Source organism: Triturus cristatus, chromosome 11 (genome assembly GCF_964204655.1).
Source record: "Triturus cristatus chromosome 11, aTriCri1.1, whole genome shotgun sequence".
Classification (NCBI taxonomy): domain Eukaryota; kingdom Metazoa; phylum Chordata; class Amphibia; order Caudata; family Salamandridae; genus Triturus; species Triturus cristatus.
The window spans coordinates 1,143,111,822-1,143,138,865 of NC_140594.1; the positions used below are offsets into that span (position 1 = coordinate 1,143,111,822).

At 45.9% G+C, this 27,044-nt stretch overlaps 15 non-coding genes across 15 annotated transcripts; all 15 read left to right on the top strand.

Annotated features, from left to right (window-relative positions):
- Positions 1-314: 314 nt before the first annotated feature.
- TRNAG-UCC (transfer RNA glycine (anticodon UCC)) lies at positions 315-386 on the top strand. Its single transcript has one exon. It is a non-coding gene; the product is annotated as a tRNA-Gly (tRNA).
- Positions 387-1,907: 1,521 nt separating this feature from the next.
- On the top strand, positions 1,908-1,979 carry TRNAG-UCC (transfer RNA glycine (anticodon UCC)). Its single transcript has one exon. It is a non-coding gene; the product is annotated as a tRNA-Gly (tRNA).
- Positions 1,980-3,500: 1,521 nt separating this feature from the next.
- TRNAG-UCC (transfer RNA glycine (anticodon UCC)) lies at positions 3,501-3,572 on the top strand. Its single transcript has one exon. It is a non-coding gene; the product is annotated as a tRNA-Gly (tRNA).
- Positions 3,573-5,093: 1,521 nt separating this feature from the next.
- On the top strand, positions 5,094-5,165 carry TRNAG-UCC (transfer RNA glycine (anticodon UCC)). The gene has a single exon. It is a non-coding gene; the product is annotated as a tRNA-Gly (tRNA).
- A 1,521-nt stretch (positions 5,166-6,686) lies between these two features.
- Positions 6,687-6,758, top strand: TRNAG-UCC (transfer RNA glycine (anticodon UCC)). Its single transcript has one exon. It is a non-coding gene; the product is annotated as a tRNA-Gly (tRNA).
- A 1,521-nt stretch (positions 6,759-8,279) lies between these two features.
- On the top strand, positions 8,280-8,351 carry TRNAG-UCC (transfer RNA glycine (anticodon UCC)). The gene has a single exon. It is a non-coding gene; the product is annotated as a tRNA-Gly (tRNA).
- A 1,521-nt stretch (positions 8,352-9,872) lies between these two features.
- Positions 9,873-9,944, top strand: TRNAG-UCC (transfer RNA glycine (anticodon UCC)). Its single transcript has one exon. It is a non-coding gene; the product is annotated as a tRNA-Gly (tRNA).
- Positions 9,945-11,465: 1,521 nt separating this feature from the next.
- TRNAG-UCC (transfer RNA glycine (anticodon UCC)) lies at positions 11,466-11,537 on the top strand. Its single transcript has one exon. It is a non-coding gene; the product is annotated as a tRNA-Gly (tRNA).
- A 1,521-nt stretch (positions 11,538-13,058) lies between these two features.
- Positions 13,059-13,130, top strand: TRNAG-UCC (transfer RNA glycine (anticodon UCC)). The gene has a single exon. It is a non-coding gene; the product is annotated as a tRNA-Gly (tRNA).
- Positions 13,131-15,596: 2,466 nt separating this feature from the next.
- On the top strand, positions 15,597-15,668 carry TRNAG-UCC (transfer RNA glycine (anticodon UCC)). The gene has a single exon. It is a non-coding gene; the product is annotated as a tRNA-Gly (tRNA).
- Positions 15,669-17,189: 1,521 nt separating this feature from the next.
- TRNAG-UCC (transfer RNA glycine (anticodon UCC)) lies at positions 17,190-17,261 on the top strand. The gene has a single exon. It is a non-coding gene; the product is annotated as a tRNA-Gly (tRNA).
- Positions 17,262-19,727: 2,466 nt separating this feature from the next.
- TRNAG-UCC (transfer RNA glycine (anticodon UCC)) lies at positions 19,728-19,799 on the top strand. The gene has a single exon. It is a non-coding gene; the product is annotated as a tRNA-Gly (tRNA).
- Positions 19,800-21,320: 1,521 nt separating this feature from the next.
- TRNAG-UCC (transfer RNA glycine (anticodon UCC)) lies at positions 21,321-21,392 on the top strand. Its single transcript has one exon. It is a non-coding gene; the product is annotated as a tRNA-Gly (tRNA).
- A 2,466-nt stretch (positions 21,393-23,858) lies between these two features.
- TRNAG-UCC (transfer RNA glycine (anticodon UCC)) lies at positions 23,859-23,930 on the top strand. The gene has a single exon. It is a non-coding gene; the product is annotated as a tRNA-Gly (tRNA).
- Positions 23,931-25,451: 1,521 nt separating this feature from the next.
- On the top strand, positions 25,452-25,523 carry TRNAG-UCC (transfer RNA glycine (anticodon UCC)). The gene has a single exon. It is a non-coding gene; the product is annotated as a tRNA-Gly (tRNA).
- Positions 25,524-27,044: the final 1,521 nt, after the last annotated feature.

The window sequence follows — 27,044 nt, forward strand, 5'->3', positions numbered from 1 at the left end:
TTTAATTCTTCCCTTTTTGTTCTGCTTTTATCAATCTCCTATGCATTTCATGGAATTTACTCCCTTTCTCTTCGCTGCTTTGCTTCCGATGCTGCCCATATGCTCATTTCCACTATTTGTACTGCTGCTTTCCATTTCTTCTCTTCTGCACAGCTTTATCCTTGGTTTCAATCCCCAGTTCTTTACCCACTGCAAGACAATTTCTACAGCTTTTCATGTTGGTATCCACACCAAATGCACGATTGGAACCGGTGCAAGATTGCCACTGCACTCGGCGTTGTAACATCTGGAACCTAGAGGACACACATCAGAGGGCGTTGGTGGTATAGTGGTGAGCATAGCTGCCTTCCAAGCAGTTGACCCGGGTTCGATTCCCGGCCAACGCAGTGCAAATATTTATATATTCTCCAAGCAGGATATATTTTAATGCAACATGTCACAAAACTGAAATATCAGAAACAGAATAATCAGCCGTTATATAAAAAAATAATCAAACACGTAGGTAGACATCTCGATCGCCTCATCTGCTACATTCATTGTCCCAATATATGCTATTTTCCATAAAGCACTCACCACTCACATGTGCTGATAATAAATATTTTGCTGGGGGCAGGCAATGAAAGGGCTGCGCCCCGACCAGAAATTATAACCCCAGCATCCCTATGTTAAAAAGCATTTCTAGGCGATATATAGCCTCTGAAAATAATAGGCAAGATCCACCGATAAATCTGGCAAAAGTCCCCAAGATTTTGTGCATACTTGTGTTCTCACCTGAATGCAGCGCCACCTTGTAACCATCGGATGTAACTGCGGCTCAGAAAAATGTTTTATCAGAGGGCAAGTTGAGAGGACTCCAAGTGGCAGATTTCCACGGAAAGAGCCTCTCACTGCAGCAGGAAGGTTGGATACTTCAAATTGGCATAGTTTCCTGTCCAGCGTCCTCTCACGTCCCGAACGCTCCCAAACGCTCAAAAGCCTCACACCGGGCAAGCCCTCAACGGGTAGATCTCTGGTTCCCAGGTAAAGCCAAATCCTGAGTATGCTAGTGCTAGGATCACAGAGAAAGGACAGGGACAGAGAGCTGCTGTCTTGGTAAAGGCCTGAAACGGCTAATTCCTAAGAGGGTCTGCACTTTCAGTTATGACTGACTGTGAGTGGGGAAGATGAAGATTTTCTGTACCCAGCATACCTTGCGATGTGCTTAGGCAAATGAGGAGAGAGCCCCACCAATCCCTTGCCACTCCGCTGAAAGCTCCTCCTCTGCATAAAGAGAGCACTTTCACAAGGGAGCAGAGTGGCGCAGCGGAAGCGTGCTGGGCCCATAACCCAGAGGTCGATGGATCGAAACCATCCTCTGCTAATACTGCTTGATTTTTCTTCCTAGGACTAATCTGTCATTTCCACCCTGCCAGCAAGGAAAAGCGCAGGCTTGTGCTAGCTATGTGAGAAAAGACTTCTCAACTATCTGTCTCTGCTGTAAATCAAGAGAGTGATCGTCAAAGGATCAACCCTATACTTTGAAAGTAAAGATACCCAATTAGAAGCATAAATGACAGGTGGGACCTTCACACGTTTTTCGGGGCATGCTTTGAATTTAATTCTTCCCTTTTTGTTCTGCTTTTATCAATCTCCTATGCATTTCATGGAATTTACTCCCTTTCTCTTCGCTGCTTTGCTTCCGATGCTGCCCATATGCTCATTTCCACTATTTGTACTGCTGCTTTCCATTTCTTCTCTTCTGCACAGCTTTATCCTTGGTTTCAATCGCCAGTTCTTTACCCACTGCAAGACAATTTCTACAGCTTTTCATGTTGGTATCCACACCAAATGCACGATTGGAACCGGTGCAAGATTGCCACTGCACTCGGCGTTGTAACATCTGGAACCTAGAGGACACACATCAGAGGGCGTTGGTGGTATAGTGGTGAGCATAGCTGCCTTCCAAGCAGTTGACCCGGGTTCGATTCCCGGCCAACGCAGTGCAAATATTTATATATTCTCCAAGCAGGATATATTTTAATGCAACATGTCACAAAACTGAAATATCAGAAACAGAATAATCAGCCGTTATATAAAAAAATAATCAAACGCGTAGGTAGACATCTCGATCGCCTCATCTGCTACATTCATTGTCCCAATATATGCTATTTTCCATAAAGCACTCACCACTCACATGTGCTGATAATAAATATTTTGCTGGGGGCAGGCAATGAAAGGGCTGCGCCCCGACCAGAAATTATAACCCCAGCATCCCTATGTTAAAAAGCATTTCTAGGCGATATCTAGCCTCTGAAAATAATAGGCAAGATCCACCGATAAATCTGGCAAAAGTCCCCAAGATTTTGTGCATACTTGTGTTCTCACCTGAATGCAGCGCCACCTTGTAACCATCGGATGTAACTGCGGCTCAGAAAAATGTTTTATCAGAGGGCAAGTTGAGAGGACTCCAAGTGGCAGATTTCCACGGAAAGAGCCTCTCACTGCAGCAGGAAGGTTGGATACTTCAAATTGGCATAGTTTCCTGTCCAGCGTCCTCTCACGTCCCGAACGCTCCCAAACGCTCAAAAGCCTCACACCGGGCAAGCCCTCACCGGGTAGATCTCTGGCTCCCAGGTAAAGCCAAATCCTGAGTATGCTAGTGCTAGGATCACAGAGAAAGGACAGGGACAGAGAGCTGCTGTCTTGGTAAAGGCCTGAAACGGCTAATTCCTAAGAGGGTCTGCACTTTCAGTTATGACTGACTGTGAGTGGGGAAGATGAAGATTTTCTGTACCCAGCATACCTTGCGATGTGCTTAGGCAAATGAGGAGAGAGCCCCACCAATCCCTTGCCACTCCGCTGAAAGCTCCTCCTCTGCATAAAGAGAGCACTTTCACAAGGGAGCAGAGTGGCGCAGCGGAAGCGTGCTGGGCCCATAACCCAGAGGTCGATGGATCGAAACCATCCTCTGCTAATATTGCTTGATTTTTCTTCCTAGGACTAATCTGTCATTTCCACCCTGCCAGCAAGGAAAAGCGCAGGCTTGTGCTAGCTATGTGAGAAAAGACTTCTCAACTATCTGTCTCTGCTGTAAATCAAGAGAGTGATCGTCAAAGGATCAACCCTATACTTTGAAAGTAAAGATACCCAATTAGAAGCATAAATGACAGGTGGGACCTTCACACGTTTTTCGGGGCATGCTTTGAATTTCATTCTTCCCTTTTTGTTCTGCTTTTATCAATCTCCTATGCATTTCATGGAATTTACTCCCTTTCTCTTCGCTGCTTTGCTTCCGATGCTGCCCATATGCTCATTTCCACTATTTGTACTGCTGCTTTCCATTTCTTCTCTTCTGCACAGCTTTATCCTTGGTTTCAATCCCCAGTTCTTTACCCTCTGCAAGACAATTTCTACAGCTTTTCATGTTGGTATCCACACCAAATGCACGATTGGAACCGGTGCAAGATTGCCACTGCACTCGGCGTTGTAACATCTGGAACCTAGAGGACACACATCAGAGGGTGTTGGTGGTATAGTGGTGAGCATAGCTGCCTTCCAAGCAGTTGACCCGGGTTCGATTCCCGGCCAACGCAGTGCAAATATTTATATATTCTCCAAGCAGGATATATTTTAATGCAACATGTCACAAAACTGAAATATCAGAAACAGAATAATCAGCCGTTATATAAAAAAATAAACAAACACGTAGGTAGACATCTCGATCGCCTCATCTGCTACATTCATTGTCCCAATATATGCTATTTTCCATAAAGCACTCACCACTCACATGTGCTGATAATAAATATTTTGCTGGGGGCAGGCAATGAAAGGGCTGAGCCCCGACCAGACATTATAACCCCAGCATCCCTATTTTAAAAAGCATTTCTAGGCGATATCTAGCCTCTGAAAATAATAGGCAAGATCCACCGATAAATCTGGCAAAAGTCCCCAAGATTTTGTGCATACTTGTGCTCTCACCTGAATGCAGCGCCACCTTGTAACCATCGGATGTAACTGCGACTCAGAAAAATGTTTTATCAGAGGGCAAGTTGAGATGACTCCAAGTGGCAGATTTCCACGGAAAGAGCCTCTCGCTGCAGCAGGAAGGTTGGATACTTCAAAATGGCATAGTTTCCTGTCCAGCGTCCTCTCACGTCCCGAACGCTCCCAAACGCTCAAAAGCCTCACACCGGGCAAGCCCTCACCGGGTAGATCTCTGGCTCCCAGGTAAAGCCAAATCCTGAGTATGCTAGTGCTAGGATCACAGAGAAAGGACAGGGACAGAGAGCTGCTGTCTTGGTAAAGGCCTGAAACGGCTAATTCCTAAGAGGGTCTGCACTTTCAGTTATGACTGACTGTGAGTGGGGAAGATGAAGATTTTCTGTACCCAGCATACCTTGCGATGTGCTTAGGCAAATGAGGAGAGAGCCCCACCAATCCCTTGCCACTCCGCTGAAAGCTCCTCCTCTGCATAAAGAGAGCACTTTCACAAGGGAGCAGAGTGGCGCAGCGGAAGCGTGCTGGGCCCATAACCCAGAGGTCGATGGATCGAAACCATCCTCTGCTAATATTGCTTGATTTTTCTTCCTAGGACTAATCTGTCATTTCCACCCTGCCAGCAAGGAAAAGCGCAGGCTTGTGCTAGCTATGTGAGAAAAGACTTCTCAACTATCTGTCTCTGCTGTAAATCAAGAGAGTGATCGTCAAAGGATCAACCCTATACTTTGAAAGTAAAGATACCCAATTAGAAGCATAAATGACAGGTGGGACCTTCACACGTTTTTCGGGGCATGCTTTGAATTTAATTCTTCCCTTTTTGTTCTGCTTTTATCAATCTCCTATGCATTTCATGGAATTTACTCCCTTTCTCTTCGCTGCTTTGCTTCCGATGCTGCCCATATGCTCATTTCCACTATTTGTACTGCTGCTTTCCATTTCTTCTCTTCTGCACAGCTTTATCCTTGGTTTCAATCCCCAGTTCTTTACCCACTGCAAGACAATTTCTACAGCTTTTCATGTTGGTATCCACACCAAATGCACGATTGGAACCGGTGCAAGATTGCCACTGCACTCGGCGTTGTAACATCTGGAACCTAGAGGACACACATCAGAGGGCGTTGGTGGTATAGTGGTGAGCATAGCTGCCTTCCAAGCAGTTGACCCGGGTTCGATTCCCGGCCAACGCAGTGCAAATATTTATATATTCTCCAAGCAGGATATATTTTAATGCAACATGTCACAAAACTGAAATATCAGAAACAGAATAATCAGCCGTTATATAAAAAAATAATCAAACACGTAGGTAGACATCTCGATCGCCTCATCTGCTACATTCATTGTCCCAATATATGCTATTTTCCATAAAGCACTCACCACTCACATGTGCTGATAATAAATATTTTGCTGGGGGCAGGCAATGAAAGGGCTGCGCCCCGACCAGAAATTATAACCCCAGCATCCCTATGTTAAAAAGCATTTCTAGGCGATATCTAGCCTCTGAAAATAATAGGCAAGATCCACCGATAAATCTGGCAAAAGTCCCCAAGATTTTGTGCATACTTGTGTTCTCACCTGAATGCAGCGCCACCTTGTAACCATCGGATGTAACTGCGGCTCAGAAAAATGTTTTATCAGAGGGCAAGTTGAGAGGACTCCAAGTGGCAGATTTCCACGGAAAGAGCCTCTCACTGCAGCAGGAAGGTTGGATACTTCAAATTGGCATAGTTTCCTGTCCAGCGTCCTCTCACGTCCCGAACGCTCCCAAACGCTCAAAAGCCTCACACCGGGCAAGCCCTCAACGGGTAGATCTCTGGTTCCCAGGTAAAGCCAAATCCTGAGTATGCTAGTGCTAGGATCACAGAGAAAGGACAGGGACAGAGAGCTGCTGTCTTGGTAAAGGCCTGAAACGGCTAATTCCTAAGAGGGTCTGCACTTTCAGTTATGACTGACTGTGAGTGGGGAAGATGAAGATTTTCTGTACCCAGCATACCTTGCGATGTGCTTAGGCAAATGAGGAGAGAGCCCCACCAATCCCTTGCCACTCCGCTGAAAGCTCCTCCTCTGCATAAAGAGAGCACTTTCACAAGGGAGCAGAGTGGCGCAGCGGAAGCGTGCTGGGCCCATAACCCAGAGGTCGATGGATCGAAACCATCCTCTGCTAATATTGCTTGATTTTTCTTCCTAGGACTAATCTGTCATTTCCACCCTGCCAGCAAGGAAAAGCGCAGGCTTGTGCTAGCTATGTGAGAAAAGACTTCTCAACTATCTGTCTCTGCTGTAAATCAAGAGAGTGATCGTCAAAGGATCAACCCTATACTTTGAAAGTAAAGATACCCAATTAGAAGCATAAATGACAGGTGGGACCTTCACACGTTTTTCGGGGCATGCTTTGAATTTAATTCTTCCCTTTTTGTTCTGCTTTTATCAATCTCCTATGCATTTCATGGAATTTACTCCCTTTCTCTTCGCTGCTTTGCTTCCGATGCTGCCCATATGCTCATTTCCACTATTTGTACTGCTGCTTTCCATTTCTTCTCTTCTGCACAGCTTTATCCTTGGTTTCAATCCCCAGTTCTTTACCCACTGCAAGACAATTTCTACAGCTTTTCATGTTGGTATCCACACCAAATGCACGATTGGAACCGGTGCAAGATTGCCATTGCACTCGGCGTTGTAACATCTGGAACCTAGAGGACACACATCAGAGGGCGTTGGTGGTATAGTGGTGAGCATAGCTGCCTTCCAAGCAGTTGACCCGGGTTCGATTCCCGGCCAACGCAGTGCAAATATTTATATATTCTCCAAGCAGGATATATTTTAATGCAACATGTCACAAAACTGAAATATCAGAAACAGAATAATCAGCCGTTATATAAAAAAATAATCAAACACGTAGGTAGACATCTCGATCGCCTCATCTGCTACATTCATTGTCCCAATATATGCTATTTTCCATAAAGCACTCACCACTCACATGTGCTGATAATAAATATTTTGCTGGGGGCAGGCAATGAAAGGGCTGCGCCCCGACCAGAAATTATAACCCCAGCATCCCTATGTTAAAAAGCATTTCTAGGCGATATCTAGCCTCTGAAAATAATAGGCAAGATCCACCGATAAATCTGGCAAAAGTCCCCAAGATTTTGTGCATACTTGTGTTCTCACCTGAATGCAGCGCCACCTTGTAACCATCGGATGTAACTGCGGCTCAGAAAAATGTTTTATCAGAGGGCAAGTTGAGAGGACTCCAAGTGGCAGATTTCCACGGAAAGAGCCTCTCACTGCAGCAGGAAGGTTGGATACTTCAAATTGGCATAGTTTCCTGTCCAGCGTCCTCTCACGTCCCGAACGCTCCCAAACGCTCAAAAGCCTCACACCGGGCAAGCCCTCACCGGGTAGATCTCTGGCTCCCAGGTAAAGCCAAATCCTGAGTATGCTAGTGCTAGGATCACAGAGAAAGGACAGGGACAGAGAGCTGCTGTCTTGGTAAAGGCCTGAAACGGCTAATTCCTAAGAGGGTCTGCACTTTCAGTTATGACTGACTGTGAGTGGGGAAGATGAAGATTTTCTGTACCCAGCATACCTTGCGATGTGCTTAGGCAAATGAGGAGAGAGCCCCACCAATCCCTTGCCACTCCGCTGAAAGCTCCTCCTCTGCATAAAGAGAGCACTTTCACAAGGGAGCAGAGTGGCGCAGCGGAAGCGTGCTGGGCCCATAACCCAGAGGTCGATGGATCGAAACCATCCTCTGCTAATATTGCTTGATTTTTCTTCCTAGGACTAATCTGTCATTTCCACCCTGCCAGCAAGGAAAAGCGCAGGCTTGTGCTAGCTATGTGAGAAAAGACTTCTCAACTATCTGTCTCTGCTGTAAATCAAGAGAGTGATCGTCAAAGGATCAACCCTATACTTTGAAAGTAAAGATACCCAATTAGAAGCATAAATGACAGGTGGGACCTTCACACGTTTTTCGGGGCATGCTTTGAATTTCATTCTTCCCTTTTTGTTCTGCTTTTATCAATCTCCTATGCATTTCATGGAATTTACTCCCTTTCTCTTCGCTGCTTTGCTTCCGATGCTGCCCATATGCTCATTTCCACTATTTGTACTGCTGCTTTCCATTTCTTCTCTTCTGCACAGCTTTATCCTTGGTTTCAATCCCCAGTTCTTTACCCTCTGCAAGACAATTTCTACAGCTTTTCATGTTGGTATCCACACCAAATGCACCATTGGAACCGGTGCAAGATTGCCACTGCACTCGGCGTTGTAACATCTGGAACCTAGAGGACACACATCAGAGGGCGTTGGTGGTATAGTGGTGAGCATAGCTGCCTTCCAAGCAGTTGACCCGGGTTTGATTCCCGGCCAACGCAGTGCAAATATTTATATATTCTCCAAGCAGGATATATTTTAATGCAACATGTCACAAAACTGAAATATCAGAAACAGAATAATCAGCCGTTATATAAAAAAATAAACAAACACGTAGGTAGACATCTCGATCGCCTCATCTGCTACATTCATTGTCCCAATATATGCTATTTTCCATAAAGCACTCACCACTCACATGTGCTGATAATAAATATTTTGCTGGGGGCAGGCAATGAAAGGGCTGAGCCCCGACCAGACATTATAACCCCAGCATCCCTATTTTAAAAAGCATTTCTAGGCGATATCTAGCCTCTGAAAATAATAGGCAAGATCCACCGATAAATCTGGCAAAAGTCCCCAAGATTTTGTGCATACTTGTGCTCTCACCTGAATTCAGCGCCACCTTGTAACCATCGGATGTAACTGCGACTCAGAAAAATGTTTTATCAGAGGGCAAGTTGAGAGGACTCCAAGTGGCAGATTTCCACGGAAAGAGCCTCTCGCTGCAGCAGGAAGGTTGGATACTTCAAATTGGCATAGTTTCCTGTCCAGCGTCCTCTCACGTCCCGAACGCTCCCAAACGCTCAAAAGCCTCACACCGGGCAAGCCCTCACCGGGTAGATCTCTGGCTCCCAGGTAAAGCCAAATCCTGAGTATGCTAGTGCTAGGATCACAGAGAAAGGACAGGGACAGAGAGCTGCTGTCTTGGTAAAGGCCTGAAACGGCTAATTCCTAAGAGGGTCTGCACTTTCAGTTATGACTGACTGTGAGTGGGGAAGATGAAGATTTTCTGTACCCAGCATACCTTGCGATGTGCTTAGGCAAATGAGGAGAGAGCCCCACCAATCCCTTGCCACTCCGCTGAAAGCTCCTCCTCTGCATAAAGAGAGCACTTTCACAAGGGAGCAGAGTGGCGCAGCGGAAGCGTGCTGGGCCCATAACCCAGAGGTCGATGGATCGAAACCATCCTCTGCTAATATTGCTTGATTTTTCTTCCTAGGACTAATCTGTCATTTCCACCCTGCCAGCAAGGAAAAGCGCAGGCTTGTGCTAGCTATGTGAGAAAAGACTTCTCAACTATCTGTCTCTGCTGTAAATCAAGAGAGTGATCGTCAAAGGATCAACCCTATACTTTGAAAGTAAAGATACCCAATTAGAAGCATAAATGACAGGTGGGACCTTCACACGTTTTTCGGGGCATGCTTTGAATTTAATTCTTCCCTTTTTGTTCTGCTTTTATCAATCTCCTATGCATTTCATGGAATTTACTCCCTTTCTCTTCGCTGCTTTGCTTCCGATGCTGCCCATATGCTCATTTCCACTATTTGTACTGCTGCTTTCCATTTCTTCTCTTCTGCACAGCTTTATCCTTGGTTTCAATCCCCAGTTCTTTACCCACTGCAAGACAATTTCTACAGCTTTTCATGTTGGTATCCACACCAAATGCACGATTGGAACCGGTGCAAGATTGCCACTGCACTCGGCGTTGTAACATCTGGAACCTAGAGGACACACATCAGAGGGCGTTGGTGGTATAGTGGTGAGCATAGCTGCCTTCCAAGCAGTTGACCCGGGTTCGATTCCCGGCCAACGCAGTGCAAATATTTATATATTCTCCAAGCAGGATATATTTTAATGCAACATGTCACAAAACTGAAATATCAGAAACAGAATAATCAGCCGTTATATAAAAAAATAATCAAACACGTAGGTAGACATCTCGATCGCCTCATCTGCTACATTCATTGTCCCAATATATGCTATTTTCCATAAAGCACTCACCACTCACATGTGCTGATAATAAATATTTTGCTGGGGGCAGGCAATGAAAGGGCTGCGCCCCGACCAGAAATTATAACCCCAGCATCCCTATGTTAAAAAGCATTTCTAGGCGATATCTAGCCTCTGAAAATAATAGGCAAGATCCACCGATAAATCTGGCAAAAGTCCCCAAGATTTTGTGCATACTTGTGTTCTCACCTGAATGCAGCGCCACCTTGTAACCATCGGATGTAACTGCGGCTCAGAAAAATGTTTTATCAGAGGGCAAGTTGAGAGGACTCCAAGTGGCAGATTTCCACGGAAAGAGCCTCTCACTGCAGCAGGAAGGTTGGATACTTCAAATTGGCATAGTTTCCTGTCCAGCGTCCTCTCACGTCCCGAACGCTCCCAAACGCTCAAAAGCCTCACACCGGGCAAGCCCTCACCGGGTAGATCTCTGGCTCCCAGGTAAAGCCAAATCCTGAGTATGCTAGTGCTAGGATCACAGAGAAAGGACAGGGACAGAGAGCTGCTGTCTTGGTAAAGGCCTGAAACGGCTAATTCCTAAGAGGGTCTGCACTTTCAGTTATGACTGACTGTGAGTGGGGAAGATGAAGATTTTCTGTACCCAGCATACCTTGCGATGTGCTTAGGCAAATGAGGAGAGAGCCCCACCAATCCCTTGCCACTCCGCTGAAAGCTCCTCCTCTGCATAAAGAGAGCACTTTCACAAGGGAGCAGAGTGGCGCAGCGGAAGCGTGCTGGGCCCATAACCCAGAGGTCGATGGATCGAAACCATCCTCTGCTAATATTGCTTGATTTTTCTTCCTAGGACTAATCTGTCATTTCCACCCTGCCAGCAAGGAAAAGCGCAGGCTTGTGCTAGCTATGTGAGAAAAGACTTCTCAACTATCTGTCTCTGCTGTAAATCAAGAGAGTGATCGTCAAAGGATCAACCCTATACTTTGAAAGTAAAGATACCCAATTAGAAGCATAAATGACAGGTGGGACCTTCACACGTTTTTCGGGGCATGCTTTGAATTTCATTCTTCCCTTTTTGTTCTGCTTTTATCAATCTCCTATGCATTTCATGGAATTTACTCCCTTTCTCTTCGCTGCTTTGCTTCCGATGCTGCCCATATGCTCATTTCCACTATTTGTACTGCTGCTTTCCATTTCTTCTCTTCTGCACAGCTTTATCCTTGGTTTCAATCCCCAGTTCTTTACCCTCTGCAAGACAATTTCTACAGCTTTTCATGTTGGTATCCACACCAAATGCACGATTGGAACCGGTGCAAGATTGCCACTGCACTCGGCGTTGTAACATCTGGAACCTAGAGGACACACATCAGAGGGCGTTGGTGGTATAGTGGTGAGCATAGCTGCCTTCCAAGCAGTTGACCCGGGTTCGATTCCCGGCCAACGCAGTGCAAATATTTATATATTCTCCAAGCAGGATATATTTTAATGCAACATGTCACAAAACTGAAATATCAGAAACAGAATAATCAGCCGTTATATAAAAAAATAATCAAACACGTAGGTAGACATCTCGATCGCCTCATCTGCTACATTCATTGTCCCAATATATGCTATTTTCCATAAAGCACTCACCACTCACATGTGCTGATAATAAATATTTTGCTGGGGGCAGGCAATGAAAGGGCTGAGCCCCGACCAGAAATTATAACCCCAGCATCCCTATGTTAAAAAGCATTTCTAGGCGATATCTAGCCTCTGAAAATAATAGGCAAGATCCACCGATAAATCTGGCAAAAGTCCCCAAGATTTTGTGCATACTTGTGTTCTCACCTGAATGCAGCGCCACCTTGTAACCATCGGATGTAACTGCGGCTCAGAAAAATGTTTTATCAGAGGGCAAGTTGAGAGGACTCCAAGTGGCAGATTTCCACGGAAAGAGCCTCTCACTGCAGCAGGAAGGTTGGATACTTCAAATTGGCATAGTTTCCTGTCCAGCGTCCTCTCACGTCCCGAACGCTCCCAAACGCTCAAAAGCCTCACACCGGGCAAGCCCTCACCGGGTAGATCTCTGGCTCCCAGGTAAAGCCAAATCCTGAGTATGCTAGTGCTAGGATCACAGAGAAAGGACAGGGACAGAGAGCTGCTGTCTTGGTAAAGGCCTGAAACGGCTAATTCCTAAGAGGGTCTGCACTTTCAGTTATGACTGACTGTGAGTGGGGAAGATGAAGATTTTCTGTACCCAGCATACCTTGCGATGTTCTTAGGCAAATGAGGAGAGAGCCCCACCAATCCCTTGCCACTCCGCTGAAAGCTCCTCCTCTGCATAAAGAGAGCACTTTCACAAGGGAGCAGAGTGGCGCAGCGGAAGCGTGCTGGGCCCATAACCCAGAGGTCGATGGATCGAAACCATCCTCTGCTAATATTGCTTGATTTTTCTTCCTAGGACTAATCTGTCATTTCCACCCTGCCAGCAAGGAAAAGCGCAGGCTTGTGCTAGCTATGTGAGAAAAGACTTCTCAACTATCTGTCTCTGCTGTAAATCAAGAGAGTGATCGTCAAAGGATCAACCCTATACTTTGAAAGTAAAGATACCCAATTAGAAGCATAAATGACAGGTGGGACCTTCACACGTTTTTCGGGGCATGCTTTGAATTTAATTCTTCCCTTTTTGTTCTGCTTTTATCAATCTCCTATGCATTTCATGGAATTTACTCCCTTTCTCTTCGCTGCTTTGCTTCCGATGCTGCCCATATGCTCATTTCCACTATTTGTACTGCTGCTTTCCATTTCTTCTCTTCTGCACAGCTTTATCCTTGGTTTCAATCCCCAGTTCTTTACCCACTGCAAGACAATTTCTACAGCTTTTCATGTTGGTATCCACACCAAATGCACGATTGGAACCGGTGCAAGATTGCCACTGCACTCGGCGTTGTAACATCTGGAACCTAGAGGACACACATCAGAGGGCGTTGGTGGTATAGTGGTGAGCATAGCTGCCTTCCAAGCAGTTGACCCGGGTTCGATTCCCGGCCAACGCAGTGCAAATATTTATATATTCTCCAAGCAGGATATATTTTAATGCAACATGTCACAAAACTGAAATATCAGAAACAGAATAATCAGCCGTTATATAAAAAAATTAATCAAACACGTAGGTAGACATCTCGATCGCCTCATCTGCTACATTCATTGTCCCAATATATGCTATTTTCCATAAAGCACTCACCACTCACATGTGCTGATAATAAATATTTTGCTGGGGGCAGGCAATGAAAGGGCTGCGCCCCGACCAGAAATTATAACCCCAGCATCCCTATGTTAAAAAGCATTTCTAGGCGATATCTAGCCTCTGAAAATAATAGGCAAGATCCACCGATAAATCTGGCAAAAGTCCCCAAGATTTTGTGCATACTTGTGTTCTCACCTGAATGCAGCGCCACCTTGTAACCATCGGATGTAACTGCGGCTCAGAAAAATGTTTTATCAGAGGGCAAGTTGAGAGGACTCCAAGTGGCAGATTTCCACGGAAAGAGCCTCTCACTGCAGCAGGAAGGTTGGATACTTCAAATTGGCATAGTTTCCTGTCCAGCGTCCTCTCACGTCCCGAACGCTCCCAAACGCTCAAAAGCCTCACACCGGGCAAGCCCTCACCGGGTAGATCTCTGGCTCCCAGGTAAAGCCAAATCCTGAGTATGCTAGTGCTAGGATCACAGAGAAAGGACAGGGACAGAGAGCTGCTGTCTTGGTAAAGGCCTGAAACGGCTAATTCCTAAGAGGGTCTGCACTTTCAGTTATGACTGACTGTGAGTGGGGAAGATGAAGATTTTCTGTACCCAGCATACCTTGCGATGTGCTTAGGCAAATGAGGAGAGAGCCCCACCAATCCCTTGCCACTCCGCTGAAAGCTCCTCCTCTGCATAAAGAGAGCACTTTCACAAGGGAGCAGAGTGGCGCAGCGGAAGCGTGCTGGGCCCATAACCCAGAGGTCGATGGATCGAAACCATCCTCTGCTAATATTGCTTGATTTTTCTTCCTAGGACTAATCTGTCATTTCCACCCTGCCAGCAAGGAAAAGCGCAGGCTTGTGCTAGCTATGTGAGAAAAGACTTCTCAACTATCTGTCTCTGCTGTAAATCAAGAGAGTGATCGTCAAAGGATCAACCCTATACTTTGAAAGTAAAGATACCCAATTAGAAGCATAAATGACAGGTGGGACCTTCACACGTGTTTCGGGGCATGCTTTGAATTTAATTCTTCCCTTTTTGTTCTGCTTTTATCAATCTCCTATGCATTTCATGGAATTTACTCCCTTTCTCTTCGCTGCTTTGCTTCCGATGCTGCCCATATGACCATTTCCACTATTTGTACTGCTGCTTTCCATTTCTTCTCTTCTGCACAGCTTTATCCTTGGTTTCAATCCCCAGTTCTTTACCCTCTGCAAGACAATTTCTACTGCTTTTCATGTTGGTATCCACACCAAATGCACCATTGGAACCGGTGCAAGATTGCCACTGCACTCGGCGTTGTAACATCTGTCCTCTCACGTCCCGAACGCTCCCAAACGCTCAAAAGCCTCACACCGGGCAAGCCCTCACCGGGTAGATCTCTGGCTCCCAGGTAAAGCCAAATCCTGAGTATGCTAGTGCTAGGATCACAGAGAAAGGACAGGGACAGAGAGCTGCTGTCTTGGTAAAGGCCTGAAACGGCTAATTCCTAAGAGGGTCTGCACTTTCAGTTATGACTGACTGTGAGTGGGGAAGATGAAGATTTTCTGTACCCAGCATACCTTGCGATGTGCTTAGGCAAATGAGGAGAGAGCCCCACCAATCCCTTGCCACTCCGCTGAAAGCTCCTCCTCTGCATAAAGAGAGCACTTTCACAAGGGAGCAGAGTGGCGCAGCGGAAGCGTGCTGGGCCCATAACCCAGAGGTCGATGGATCGAAACCATCCTCTGCTAATATTGCTTGATTTTTCTTCCTAGGACTAATCTGTCATTTCCACCCTGCCAGCAAGGAAAAGCGCAGGCTTGTGCTAGCTATGTGAGAAAAGACTTCTCAACTATCTGTCTCTGCTGTAAATCAAGAGAGTGATCGTCAAAGGATCAACCCTATACTTTGAAAGTAAAGATACCCAATTAGAAGCATAAATGACAGGTGGGACCTTCACACGTTTTTCGGGGCATGCTTTGAATTTAATTCTTCCCTTTTTGTTCTGCTTTTATCAATCTCCTATGCATTTCATGGAATTTACTCCCTTTCTCTTCGCTGCTTTGCTTCCGATGCTGCCCATATGCTCATTTCCACTATTTGTACTGCTGCTTTCCATTTCTTCTCTTCTGCACAGCTTTATCCTTGGTTTCAATCCCCAGTTCTTTACCCTCTGCAAGACAATTTCTACAGCTTTTCATGTTGGTATCCACACCAAATGCACCATTGGAACCGGTGCAAGATTGCCACTGCACTCGGCGTTGTAACATCTGGAACCTAGAGGACACACATCAGAGGGCGTTGGTGGTATAGTGGTGAGCATAGCTGCCTTCCAAGCAGTTGACCCGGGTTTGATTCCCGGCCAACGCAGTGCAAATATTTATATATTCTCCAAGCAGGATATATTTTAATGCAACATGTCACAAAACTGAAATATCAGAAACAGAATAATCAGCCGTTATATAAAAAAATAAACAAACACGTAGGTAGACATCTCGATCGCCTCATCTGCTACATTCATTGTCCCAATATATGCTATTTTCCATAAAGCACTCACCACTCACATGTGCTGATAATAAATATTTTGCTGGGGGCAGGCAATGAAAGGGCTGAGCCCCGACCAGACATTATAACCCCAGCATCCCTATTTTAAAAAGCATTTCTAGGCGATATCTAGCCTCTGAAAATAATAGGCAAGATCCACCGATAAATCTGGCAAAAGTCCCCAAGATTTTGTGCATACTTGTGCTCTCACCTGAATTCAGCGCCACCTTGTAACCATCGGATGTAACTGCGACTCAGAAAAATGTTTTATCAGAGGGCAAGTTGAGAGGACTCCAAGTGGCAGATTTCCACGGAAAGAGCCTCTCGCTGCAGCAGGAAGGTTGGATACTTCAAATTGGCATAGTTTCCTGTCCAGCGTCCTCTCACGTCCCGAACGCTCCCAAACGCTCAAAAGCCTCACACCGGGCAAGCCCTCACCGGGTAGATCTCTGGCTCCCAGGTAAAGCCAAATCCTGAGTATGCTAGTGCTAGGATCACAGAGAAAGGACAGGGACAGAGAGCTGCTGTCTTGGTAAAGGCCTGAAACGGCTAATTCCTAAGAGGGTCTGCACTTTCAGTTATGACTGACTGTGAGTGGGGAAGATGAAGATTTTCTGTACCCAGCATACCTTGCGATGTGCTTAGGCAAATGAGGAGAGAGCCCCACCAATCCCTTGCCACTCCGCTGAAAGCTCCTCCTCTGCATAAAGAGAGCACTTTCACAAGGGAGCAGGGTGGCGCAGCGGAAGCGTGCTGGGCCCATAACCCAGAGGTCGATGGATCGAAACCATCCTCTGCTAATATTGCTTGATTTTTCTTCCTAGGACTAATCTGTCATTTCCACCCTGCCAGCAAGGAAAAGCGCAGGCTTGTGCTAGCTATGTGAGAAAAGACTTCTCAACTATCTGTCTCTGCTGTAAATCAAGAGAGTGATCGTCAAAGGATCAACCCTATACTTTGAAAGTAAAGATACCCAATTAGAAGCATAAATGACAGGTGGGACCTTCACACGTTTTTCGGGGCATGCTTTGAATTTAATTCTTCCCTTTTTGTTCTGCTTTTATCAATCTCCTATGCATTTCATGGAATTTACTCCCTTTCTCTTCGCTGCTTTGCTTCCGATGCTGCCCATATGCTCATTTCCACTATTTGTACTGCTGCTTTCCATTTCTTCTCTTCTGCACAGCTTTATCCTTGGTTTCAATCCCCAGTTCTTTACCCACTGCAAGACAATTTCTACAGCTTTTCATGTTGGTATCCACACCAAATGCACGATTGGAACCGGTGCAAGATTGCCACTGCACTCGGCGTTGTAACATCTGGAACCTAGAGGACACACATCAGAGGGCGTTGGTGGTATAGTGGTGAGCATAGCTGCCTTCCAAGCAGTTGACCCGGGTTCGATTCCCGGCCAACGCAGTGCAAATATTTATATATTCTCCAAGCAGGATATATTTTAATGCAACATGTCACAAAACTGAAATATCAGAAACAGAATAATCAGCCGTTATATAAAAAAATTAATCAAACACGTAGGTAGACATCTCGATCGCCTCATCTGCTACATTCATTGTCCCAATATATGCTATTTTCCATAAAGCACTCACCACTCACATGTGCTGATAATAAATATTTTGCTGGGGGCAGGCAATGAAAGGGCTGCGCCCCGACCAGAAATTATAACCCCAGCATCCCTATGTTAAAAAGCATTTCTAGGCGATATCTAGCCTCTGAAAATAATAGGCAAGATCCACCGATAAATCTGGCAAAAGTCCCCAAGATTTTGTGCATACTTGTGTTCTCACCTGAATGCAGCGCCACCTTGTAACCATCGGATGTAACTGCGGCTCAGAAAAATGTTTTATCAGAGGGCAAGTTGAGAGGACTCCAAGTGGCAGATTTCCACGGAAAGAGCCTCTCACTGCAGCAGGAAGGTTGGATACTTCAAATTGGCATAGTTTCCTGTCCAGCGTCCTCTCACGTCCCGAACGCTCCCAAACGCTCAAAAGCCTCACACCGGGCAAGCCCTCACCGGGTAGATCTCTGGCTCCCAGGTAAAGCCAAATCCTGAGTATGCTAGTGCTAGGATCACAGAGAAAGGACAGGGACAGAGAGCTGCTGTCTTGGTAAAGGCCTGAAACGGCTAATTCCTAAGAGGGTCTGCACTTTCAGTTATGACTGACTGTGAGTGGGGAAGATGAAGATTTTCTGTACCCAGCATACCTTGCGATGTGCTTAGGCAAATGAGGAGAGAGCCCCACCAATCCCTTGCCACTCCGCTGAAAGCTCCTCCTCTGCATAAAGAGAGCACTTTCACAAGGGAGCAGAGTGGCGCAGCGGAAGCGTGCTGGGCCCATAACCCAGAGGTCGATGGATCGAAACCATCCTCTGCTAATATTGCTTGATTTTTCTTCCTAGGACTAATCTGTCATTTCCACCCTGCCAGCAAGGAAAAGCGCAGGCTTGTGCTAGCTATGTGAGAAAAGACTTCTCAACTATCTGTCTCTGCTGTAAATCAAGAGAGTGATCGTCAAAGGATCAACCCTATACTTTGAAAGTAAAGATACCCAATTAGAAGCATAAATGACAGGTGGGACCTTCACACGTGTTTCGGGGCATGCTTTGAATTTAATTCTTCCCTTTTTGTTCTGCTTTTATCAATCTCCTATGCATTTCATGGAATTTACTCCCTTTCTCTTCGCTGCTTTGCTTCCGATGCTGCCCATATGACCATTTCCACTATTTGTACTGCTGCTTTCCATTTCTTCTCTTCTGCACAGCTTTATCCTTGGTTTCAATCCCCAGTTCTTTACCCTCTGCAAGACAATTTCTACTGCTTTTCATGTTGGTATCCACACCAAATGCACCATTGGAACCGGTGCAAGATTGCCACTGCACTCGGCGTTGTAACATCTGTCCTCTCACGTCCCGAACGCTCCCAAACGCTCAAAAGCCTCACACCGGGCAAGCCCTCACCGGGTAGATCTCTGGCTCCCAGGTAAAGCCAAATCCTGAGTATGCTAGTGCTAGGATCACAGAGAAAGGACAGGGACAGAGAGCTGCTGTCTTGGTAAAGGCCTGAAACGGCTAATTCCTAAGAGGGTCTGCACTTTCAGTTATGACTGACTGTGAGTGGGGAAGATGAAGATTTTCTGTACCCAGCATACCTTGCGATGTGCTTAGGCAAATGAGGAGAGAGCCCCACCAATCCCTTGCCACTCCGCTGAAAGCTCCTCCTCTGCATAAAGAGAGCACTTTCACAAGGGAGCAGAGTGGCGCAGCGGAAGCGTGCTGGGCCCATAACCCAGAGGTCGATGGATCGAAACCATCCTCTGCTAATATTGCTTGATTTTTCTTCCTAGGACTAATCTGTCATTTCCACCCTGCCAGCAAGGAAAAGCGCAGGCTTGTGCTAGCTATGTGAGAAAAGACTTCTCAACTATCTGTCTCTGCTGTAAATCAAGAGAGTGATCGTCAAAGGATCAACCCTATACTTTGAAAGTAAAGATACCCAATTAGAAGCATAAATGACAGGTGGGACCTTCACACGTTTTTCGGGGCATGCTTTGAATTTAATTCTTCCCTTTTTGTTCTGCTTTTATCAATCTCCTATGCATTTCATGGAATTTACTCCCTTTCTCTTCGCTGCTTTGCTTCCGATGCTGCCCATATGCTCATTTCCACTATTTGTACTGCTGCTTTCCATTTCTTCTCTTCTGCACAGCTTTATCCTTGGTTTCAATCCCCAGTTCTTTACCCTCTGCAAGACAATTTCTACAGCTTTTCATGTTGGTATCCACACCAAATGCACCATTGGAACCGGTGCAAGATTGCCACTGCACTCGGCGTTGTAACATCTGGAACCTAGAGGACACACATCAGAGGGCGTTGGTGGTATAGTGGTGAGCATAGCTGCCTTCCAAGCAGTTGACCCGGGTTTGATTCCCGGCCAACGCAGTGCAAATATTTATATATTCTCCAAGCAGGATATATTTTAATGCAACATGTCACAAAACTGAAATATCAGAAACAGAATAATCAGCCGTTATATAAAAAAATAAACAAACACGTAGGTAGACATCTCGATCGCCTCATCTGCTACATTCATTGTCCCAATATATGCTATTTTCCATAAAGCACTCACCACTCACATGTGCTGATAATAAATATTTTGCTGGGGGCAGGCAATGAAAGGGCTGAGCCCCGACCAGACATTATAACCCCAGCATCCCTATTTTAAAAAGCATTTCTAGGCGATATCTAGCCTCTGAAAATAATAGGCAAGATCCACCGATAAATCTGGCAAAAGTCCCCAAGATTTTGTGCATACTTGTGCTCTCACCTGAATGCAGCGCCACCTTGTAACCATCGGATGTAACTGCGACTCAGAAAAATGTTTTATCAGAGGGCAAGTTGAGATGACTCCAAGTGGCAGATTTCCACGGAAAGAGCCTCTCGCTGCAGCAGGAAGGTTGGATACTTCAAATTGGCATAGTTTCCTGTCCAGCGTCCTCTCACGTCCCGAACGCTCCCAAACGCTCAAAAGCCTCACACCGGGCAAGCCCTCACCGGGTAGATCTCTGGCTCCCAGGTAAAGCCAAATCCTGAGTATGCTAGTGCTAGGATCACAGAGAAAGGACAGGGACAGAGAGCTGCTGTCTTGGTAAAGGCCTGAAACGGCTAATTCCTAAGAGGGTCTGCACTTTCAGTTATGACTGACTGTGAGTGGGGAAGATGAAGATTTTCTGTACCCAGCATACCTTGCGATGTTCTTAGGCAAATGAGGAGAGAGCCCCACCAATCCCTTGCCACTCCGCTGAAAGCTCCTCCTCTGCATAAAGAGAGCACTTTCACAAGGGAGCAGAGTGGCGCAGCGGAAGCGTGCTGGGCCCATAACCCAGAGGTCGATGGATCGAAACCATCCTCTGCTAATATTGCTTGATTTTTCTTCCTAGGACTAATCTGTCATTTCCACCCTGCCAGCAAGGAAAAGCGCAGGCTTGTGCTAGCTATGTGAGAAAAGACTTCTCAACTATCTGTCTCTGCTGTAAATCAAGAGAGTGATCGTCAAAGGATCAACCCTATACTTTGAAAGTAAAGATACCCAATTAGAAGCATAAATGACAGGTGGGACCTTCACACGTTTTTCGGGGCATGCTTTGAATTTAATTCTTCCCTTTTTGTTCTGCTTTTATCAATCTCCTATGCATTTCATGGAATTTACTCCCTTTCTCTTCGCTGCTTTGCTTCCGATGCTGCCCATATGCTCATTTCCACTATTTGTACTGCTGCTTTCCATTTCTTCTCTTCTGCACAGCTTTATCCTTGGTTTCAATCCCCAGTTCTTTACCCACTGCAAGACAATTTCTACAGCTTTTCATGTTGGTATCCACACCAAATGCACGATTGGAACCGGTGCAAGATTGCCACTGCACTCGGCGTTGTAACATCTGGAACCTAGAGGACACACATCAGAGGGCGTTGGTGGTATAGTGGTGAGCATAGCTGCCTTCCAAGCAGTTGACCCGGGTTCGATTCCCGGCCAACGCAGTGCAAATATTTATATATTCTCCAAGCAGGATATATTTTAATGCAACATGTCACAAAACTGAAATATCAGAAACAGAATAATCAGCCGTTATATAAAAAAATTAATCAAACACGTAGGTAGACATCTCGATCGCCTCATCTGCTACATTCATTGTCCCAATATATGCTATTTTCCATAAAGCACTCACCACTCACATGTGCTGATAATAAATATTTTGCTGGGGGCAGGCAATGAAAGGGCTGCGCCCCGACCAGAAATTATAACCCCAGCATCCCTATGTTAAAAAGCATTTCTAGGCGATATCTAGCCTCTGAAAATAATAGGCAAGATCCACCGATAAATCTGGCAAAAGTCCCCAAGATTTTGTGCATACTTGTGTTCTCACCTGAATGCAGCGCCACCTTGTAACCATCGGATGTAACTGCGGCTCAGAAAAATGTTTTATCAGAGGGCAAGTTGAGAGGACTCCAAGTGGCAGATTTCCACGGAAAGAGCCTCTCACTGCAGCAGGAAGGTTGGATACTTCAAATTGGCATAGTTTCCTGTCCAGCGTCCTCTCACGTCCCGAACGCTCCCAAACGCTCAAAAGCCTCACACCGGGCAAGCCCTCACCGGGTAGATCTCTGGCTCCCAGGTAAAGCCAAATCCTGAGTATGCTAGTGCTAGGATCACAGAGAAAGGACAGGGACAGAGAGCTGCTGTCTTGGTAAAGGCCTGAAACGGCTAATTCCTAAGAGGGTCTGCACTTTCAGTTATGACTGACTGTGAGTGGGGAAGATGAAGATTTTCTGTACCCAGCATACCTTGCGATGTGCTTAGGCAAATGAGGAGAGAGCCCCACCAATCCCTTGCCACTCCGCTGAAAGCTCCTCCTCTGCATAAAGAGAGCACTTTCACAAGGGAGCAGAGTGGCGCAGCGGAAGCGTGCTGGGCCCATAACCCAGAGGTCGATGGATCGAAACCATCCTCTGCTAATATTGCTTGATTTTTCTTCCTAGGACTAATCTGTCATTTCCACCCTGCCAGCAAGGAAAAGCGCAGGCTTGTGCTAGCTATGTGAGAAAAGACTTCTCAACTATCTGTCTCTGCTGTAAATCAAGAGAGTGATCGTCAAAGGATCAACCCTATACTTTGAAAGTAAAGATACCCAATTAGAAGCATAAATGACAGGTGGGACCTTCACACGTGTTTCGGGGCATGCTTTGAATTTAATTCTTCCCTTTTTGTTCTGCTTTTATCAATCTCCTATGCATTTCATGGAATTTACTCCCTTTCTCTTCGCTGCTTTGCTTCCGATGCTGCCCATATGACCATTTCCACTATTTGTACTGCTGCTTTCCATTTCTTCTCTTCTGCACAGCTTTATCCTTGGTTTCAATCCCCAGTTCTTTACCCTCTGCAAGACAATTTCTACTGCTTTTCATGTTGGTATCCACACCAAATGCACCATTGGAACCGGTGCAAGATTGCCACTGCACTCGGCGTTGTAACATCTGTCCTCTCACGTCCCGAACGCTCCCAAACGCTCAAAAGCCTCACACCGGGCAAGCCCTCACCGGGTAGATCTCTGGCTCCCAGGTAAAGCCAAATCCTGAGTATGCTAGTGCTAGGATCACAGAGAAAGGACAGGGACAGAGAGCTGCTGTCTTGGTAAAGGCCTGAAACGGCTAATTCCTAAGAGGGTCTGCACTTTCAGTTATGACTGACTGTGAGTGGGGAAGATGAAGATTTTCTGTACCCAGCATACCTTGCGATGTGCTTAGGCAAATGAGGAGAGAGCCCCACCAATCCCTTGCCACTCCGCTGAAAGCTCCTCCTCTGCATAAAGAGAGCACTTTCACAAGGGAGCAGAGTGGCGCAGCGGAAGCGTGCTGGGCCCATAACCCAGAGGTCGATGGATCGAAACCATCCTCTGCTAATATTGCTTGATTTTTCTTCCTAGGACTAATCTGTCATTTCCACCCTGCCAGCAAGGAAAAGCGCAGGCTTGTGCTAGCTATGTGAGAAAAGACTTCTCAACTATCTGTCTCTGCTGTAAATCAAGAGAGTGATCGTCAAAGGATCAACCCTATACTTTGAAAGTAAAGATACCCAATTAGAAGCATAAATGACAGGTGGGACCTTCACACGTTTTTCGGGGCATGCTTTGAATTTAATTCTTCCCTTTTTGTTCTGCTTTTATCAATCTCCTATGCATTTCATGGAATTTACTCCCTTTCTCTTCGCTGCTTTGCTTCCGATGCTGCCCATATGCTCATTTCCACTATTTGTACTGCTGCTTTCCATTTCTTCTCTTCTGCACAGCTTTATCCTTGGTTTCAATCCCCAGTTCTTTACCCTCTGCAAGACAATTTCTACAGCTTTTCATGTTGGTATCCACACCAAATGCACCATTGGAACCGGTGCAAGATTGCCACTGCACTCGGCGTTGTAACATCTGGAACCTAGAGGACACACATCAGAGGGCGTTGGTGGTATAGTGGTGAGCATAGCTGCCTTCCAAGCAGTTGACCCGGGTTTGATTCCCGGCCAACGCAGTGCAAATATTTATATATTCTCCAAGCAGGATATATTTTAATGCAACATGTCACAAAACTGAAATATCAGAAACAGAATAATCAGCCGTTATATAAAAAAATAAACAAACACGTAGGTAGACATCTCGATCGCCTCATCTGCTACATTCATTGTCCCAATATATGCTATTTTCCATAAAGCACTCACCACTCACATGTGCTGATAATAAATATTTTGCTGGGGGCAGGCAATGAAAGGGCTGAGCCCCGACCAGACATTATAACCCCAGCATCCCTATTTTAAAAAGCATTTCTAGGCGATATCTAGCCTCTGAAAATAATAGGCAAGATCCACCGATAAATCTGGCAAAAGTCCCCAAGATTTTGTGCATACTTGTGCTCTCACCTGAATTCAGCGCCACCTTGTAACCATCGGATGTAACTGCGACTCAGAAAAATGTTTTATCAGAGGGCAAGTTGAGAGGACTCCAAGTGGCAGATTTCCACGGAAAGAGCCTCTCGCTGCAGCAGGAAGGTTGGATACTTCAAATTGGCATAGTTTCCTGTCCAGCGTCCTCTCACGTCCCGAACGCTCCCAAACGCTCAAAAGCCTCACACCGGGCAAGCCCTCACCGGGTAGATCTCTGGCTCCCAGGTAAAGCCAAATCCTGAGTATGCTAGTGCTAGGATCACAGAGAAAGGACAGGGACAGAGAGCTGCTGTCTTGGTAAAGGCCTGAAACGGCTAATTCCTAAGAGGGTCTGCACTTTCAGTTATGACTGACTGTGAGTGGGGAAGATGAAGATTTTCTGTACCCAGCATACCTTGCGATGTGCTTAGGCAAATGAGGAGAGAGCCCCACCAATCCCTTGCCACTCCGCTGAAAGCTCCTCCTCTGCATAAAGAGAGCACTTTCACAAGGGAGCAGGGTGGCGCAGCGGAAGCGTGCTGGGCCCATAACCCAGAGGTCGATGGATCGAAACCATCCTCTGCTAATATTGCTTGATTTTTCTTCCTAGGACTAATCTGTCATTTCCACCCTGCCAGCAAGGAAAAGCGCAGGCTTGTGCTAGCTATGTGAGAAAAGACTTCTCAACTATCTGTCTCTGCTGTAAATCAAGAGAGTGATCGTCAAAGGATCAACCCTATACTTTGAAAGTAAAGATACCCAATTAGAAGCATAAATGACAGGTGGGACCTTCACACGTTTTTCGGGGCATGCTTTGAATTTAATTCTTCCCTTTTTGTTCTGCTTTTATCAATCTCCTATGCATTTCATGGAATTTACTCCCTTTCTCTTCGCTGCTTTGCTTCCGATGCTGCCCATATGCTCATTTCCACTATTTGTACTGCTGCTTTCCATTTCTTCTCTTCTGCACAGCTTTATCCTTGGTTTCAATCCCCAGTTCTTTACCCACTGCAAGACAATTTCTACAGCTTTTCATGTTGGTATCCACACCAAATGCACGATTGGAACCGGTGCAAGATTGCCACTGCACTCGGCGTTGTAACATCTGGAACCTAGAGGACACACATCAGAGGGCGTTGGTGGTATAGTGGTGAGCATAGCTGCCTTCCAAGCAGTTGACCCGGGTTCGATTCCCGGCCAACGCAGTGCAAATATTTATATATTCTCCAAGCAGGATATATTTTAATGCAACATGTCACAAAACTGAAATATCAGAAACAGAATAATCAGCCGTTATATAAAAAAATTAATCAAACACGTAGGTAGACATCTCGATCGCCTCATCTGCTACATTCATTGTCCCAATATATGCTATTTTCCATAAAGCACTCACCACTCACATGTGCTGATAATAAATATTTTGCTGGGGGCAGGCAATGAAAGGGCTGCGCCCCGACCAGAAATTATAACCCCAGCATCCCTATGTTAAAAAGCATTTCTAGGCGATATCTAGCCTCTGAAAATAATAGGCAAGATCCACCGATAAATCTGGCAAAAGTCCCCAAGATTTTGTGCATACTTGTGTTCTCACCTGAATGCAGCGCCACCTTGTAACCATCGGATGTAACTGCGGCTCAGAAAAATGTTTTATCAGAGGGCAAGTTGAGAGGACTCCAAGTGGCAGATTTCCACGGAAAGAGCCTCTCACTGCAGCAGGAAGGTTGGATACTTCAAATTGGCATAGTTTCCTGTCCAGCGTCCTCTCACGTCCCGAACGCTCCCAAACGCTCAAAAGCCTCACACCGGGCAAGCCCTCACCGGGTAGATCTCTGGCTCCCAGGTAAAGCCAAATCCTGAGTATGCTAGTGCTAGGATCACAGAGAAAGGACAGGGACAGAGAGCTGCTGTCTTGGTAAAGGCCTGAAACGGCTAATTCCTAAGAGGGTCTGCACTTTCAGTTATGACTGACTGTGAGTGGGGAAGATGAAGATTTTCTGTACCCAGCATACCTTGCGATGTGCTTAGGCAAATGAGGAGAGAGCCCCACCAATCCCTTGCCACTCCGCTGAAAGCTCCTCCTCTGCATAAAGAGAGCACTTTCACAAGGGAGCAGAGTGGCGCAGCGGAAGCGTGCTGGGCCCATAACCCAGAGGTCGATGGATCGAAACCATCCTCTGCTAATATTGCTTGATTTTTCTTCCTAGGACTAATCTGTCATTTCCACCCTGCCAGCAAGGAAAAGCGCAGGCTTGTGCTAGCTATGTGAGAAAAGACTTCTCAACTATCTGTCTCTGCTGTAAATCAAGAGAGTGATCGTCAAAGGATCAACCCTATACTTTGAAAGTAAAGATACCCAATTAGAAGCATAAATGACAGGTGGGACCTTCACACGTGTTTCGGGGCATGCTTTGAATTTAATTCTTCCCTTTTTGTTCTGCTTTTATCAATCTCCTATGCATTTCATGGAATTTACTCCCTTTCTCTTCGCTGCTTTGCTTCCGATGCTGCCCATATGACCATTTCCACTATTTGTACTGCTGCTTTCCATTTCTTCTCTTCTGCACAGCTTTATCCTTGGTTTCAATCCCCAGTTCTTTACCCTCTGCAAGACAATTTCTACTGCTTTTCATGTTGGTATCCACACCAAATGCACCATTGGAACCGGTGCAAGATTGCCACTGCACTCGGCGTTGTAACATCTGTCCTCTCACGTCCCGAACGCTCCC